The sequence below is a fragment of the Diospyros lotus genome, chromosome 14 (genome assembly GCF_014633365.1).
Source record: "Diospyros lotus cultivar Yz01 chromosome 14, ASM1463336v1, whole genome shotgun sequence".
In the NCBI taxonomy this organism is placed as follows: domain Eukaryota; kingdom Viridiplantae; phylum Streptophyta; class Magnoliopsida; order Ericales; family Ebenaceae; genus Diospyros; species Diospyros lotus.
This window is the reverse complement of record NC_068351.1, coordinates 9,821,789-9,825,650: the sequence shown is the minus strand read 5'-3', so window position 1 is coordinate 9,825,650 and position 3,862 is coordinate 9,821,789. Positions and strand designations below refer to the sequence as shown.

At 38.6% G+C, this 3,862-nt stretch overlaps 1 long non-coding RNA gene across 1 annotated transcript; it reads right to left on the bottom strand.

The window, feature by feature from the left end:
* Positions 1-238: 238 nt before the first annotated feature.
* On the bottom strand, positions 239-3,109 carry LOC127790880 (uncharacterized). The gene is made up of 3 exons (XR_008020840.1): positions 2,655-3,109; positions 2,046-2,110; positions 239-1,204 (listed from the first exon to the last, which is right to left on the bottom strand). It is a non-coding gene; the product is annotated as an uncharacterized LOC127790880 (long non-coding RNA).
* Positions 3,110-3,862: the final 753 nt, after the last annotated feature.

Genomic DNA, 3,862 nt, shown 5'->3' with positions numbered 1-3,862 from the left:
TGAAACGATGCATAAAATGCATTATCACAATGGCATGGGAATGATTTTAATGATGGGAACTAATGGGAAATGTTACTTGTACTTGGGGAGTCAAGTCTATTCCACCTAGATTTATCCATGCCTTTACTCTATTGGTCTATTTGTTGTAATATATATATATATATATATATACTTGCTTAGTCTTGTCGCTCATCTTGTTTATTCTTGTCATTCCAGGTAAGCGAAAAGCAATTGCTGAAGGCGAGTAAAGTGGGCCAGAGCCCGAGTTTAGTGGTGTACACAGATATCCCAGCCGAAAAGGCCCATGGGAGTGGTTTGTTTTGAGAGCATGTAGAGTTAGATTCATTTTGTAAATGATATTTGCCCTTATATTTTGATTGTATGGCCTTTGAGTCTAAAGAATTGTGTAAGTTAAGTTATTGTTTCTGTATCCATTTTTGTGACGACCTCCTCTCTGATTTCCTATACTAGCCGGATTATCTGGGTGAGGGCCTCTACAGTAGCGGCGCCAATCCCTAATCCCAAACCCTTATGTGTTGCATGATTAATAATCTCATCGTGAACATATGCATAATTTGTCATCAATACATATAAATGACTCTATATGATACATAACATAACAGAGCATATTAATATGATATAATTATTTGTATAAAACTGGTTTTGGGTGAACCACTTAGCTTTTGCCCCAAGTTTAGAACACCTCGAAAAATGTGTATCGCCTCGATTTATGTGCCCGACCTTGATTTTCATGCCAAACTTAGAGATTACTTAATCTCGAGCCACAATGATCCCTAGACACCATATTTATTTTGTAACGCCCCGTTTTCCCACAACGAGCGTTAACTCGAGATTTCGAAAATATTTTTTTTTTTTCTCAACATCAAACACACAACGTAAGTCTCTCAATACATATACCTTCATCATAATCATTTCCCGTCAATCCCGATCGTACCTTCTTAGCATATCAAAATTTAATAATAAACTAAGACAGGTATCAACAATCACATCAGCGGAAGCAAGATCGAAACCTCAATGATATATAACCGACAATTCCTTTACAATAACCAAATCGATGTTTCACATGAAAATATCAAAATATTACTTAACCTCTGAACATCGTAATCATGGACAAAACCTACGAAAGCTAAACATAGCTGCTACATCTCGATGATATTCTTTCCCTTGGCGCCACTGCTTTCACCTGGAACGTTTGAATATTCCAGGGACATAGTCCAAATTAGATGCTGAATCATCTAAGTGAGAGTTCAAAAACGTTTTCATGCAGATATGAAAAATCATATACAAAATCGATAAATCCCGACATGCACCAACCTAAGAGAATCCCACATAGCACTTAACCCTAATCGGGGAAAATGCAATCTCTCTAAAGGGGACACAACCACTTCGACCCATTGGCAAAACAGTCCTGCTTAAGAGGGACAACCTCGGCATATGAACCCGGGAATCACCCCATTGTCATTGTTAGGCTTTACGCTCCAACTCAAAAGCATTCCAAAACCCAACGCAACCCTAGCCCCAAGAGTGTCACGTCAGCACTATCCTCGGAATCGACGTCACCTTGGCATTAATGCTATTGCTCAAAGGAACCTGGGGTGGTGTCCACTCGCAGCCCCGCCACTTGAGCCAACAACCGGGGTGGTGTCCATTCTCAGCCCCGCCACTTGGGTCCCGTAGGGTGAAGTCCGTCTCAGCCCCGTCCCAAGTGGGTCACCTAGCATTAATCCTAGGTACGCATCCCGAGTGCTGTCACTCTGGGCTACGTCACAGGTTACCAACCCACGTCCCACATGGACGACACAAAACAAGCCAACGCCAAAAAATCATAACATACATAAAATCAACATCTCAATGTATGCACTTTACCGTACGAAATTCAATGCATGTGTAAATAATTGTTTGGACAACCATAATAAACCAAGCCATAGGGATGAACATTCACAGTAAACCATTCACATGTCACTTAAATTCTTTTCAGGTAGAACCACTCACAAGTCAAAACAAAGTTGGGGGCGAACACTCACCTTTGGCGAAATTTCAAATTCTTCGAACTTCGCACGAGTCACTTCGTCTCAAGCCTCAAGGCACCCTAATCATCACATTTATCCAACAATTATAATTTTCCTTAATTTTCTCACAATTTTCCTATTTTTCTCCCATTTTCTTCTCTAAGAATCCAAATAAATATCTACACAACTATTTTCTCAAATATTTTTACATAATAATTCATAAAACAATATTTATAAGCCTCTGGGATTTTCTGGAAATTTTCCATATTTTTCTCTTATTTTCTCAAATTTCCATAATTACTTTTCCTTGAGAAAATTTATTTCTCATCGATTTACTTCGATTATACTTAAAAAAAATCACCAAAACTCATAAAATAAATTCCTTATACTTCTGGAATTTTTTCAGAATTTTATAAAAATTCCTCCTATTTATTTTCTATTTATATTTCCTTTCAAAAATAAAAAATAATTATTTTCTCAAGAAATTTCCAAGATAAAAATTCACCAAATTAAACTATTCATATTTCTTGAATTTCTAGATATTTTTACATAATTTTAATTCTTTTAATTCTATTTTTTATCAAATTTTCTATATTTTCAGTATTTAAAAAATACAAAAAATACCTCCGGTCATCTTCTCCGGCGACGGTACACCGGAAAATTGAAGCGACGACGCCAGGCTGATCCTCTCCCTTAGTCGATCCCAATGGTACCAATCTTGCACGGAAAAGACCACCGAAACCCTTCTGATTTGGCCAAAAACAGTCGGCCGAAGCTATCCCGCCACCGAACTCCGACGAATCAAATTGACCCTCGATTCGAACTCCGATTGGCACGAAAATTTCCAGATCAGTTACCCATCACCTTGCGAACAAAAGCCCCTTATTAGATCACTCGATCGATCACTCTACAACCCGATTTGGTATTTCACGCAAAATATATATATATATATATACGGCCGCATGTATATATATGCGAAAACACCCCCTATACTACCCCAAAAATTCCCAAAATCTCCAGAAATTATCCCCTTCCCTCAAGGATCAAAAGCCCCTTATTGGTTTCCCTCGATTTGCTCTCAAAACCGAGCAATTTGATGCTTCATTTTCGGCCGAAACCCTTGGCTATTTATAGCCAAATTCGACCCCCACGTGGCCGATTTCCAACCAAGACTTCTTTCCCACGCTTCCTAGACCACCCTAGGCCACTCCCTGATGACCCTAGGCTGCCCAAATCGCCGGAAAATCAGGCCAAAATCTCAGCCAAATCTGCCATGCTTTGGCAGATTTTCAAAAATTGTGATTTGGCCCCCTTTGAATTTCCTTTTACATTTTGGCCCTTATTCTCAAGCCCCTTAATTATCCAACTATACCACTAAGACCCACAAGATTAGAACTTCTCATTTCTGCCTTGAAATTTTCAAAAATTTATCGTTTTGACCTCCCTCGGGCATTTTTAGAAAATTACACTTAGGCCCGACTGATTTATTTGACCTCAAATCCATTCGATTCAACCTGAAACCTCTTAAGGGTTGTTCTATACATCGAATACTAGTCCTTGATACCCTCCTTTAACTTTTTGGACATCGTTTATAACAATTCGGTAATACGACCTAAATGGCAGCTGTATTTTTGCCGTACCGAAAACTGTTCCCGATCTCATTTCTTTTATCACTAAAAATCATAATTTTAATTGCTCGTCGATACTATACCATTTTCCTTGGCTATCTAGGGTCCGAGGTACTCCCTTTGATTAATTCGATCGTCCAAAGCTGTGTTAGTGTGCCCTATAGTCTTATTTTTTCCCAAAATTCCAATTATGCCCTTTATCAA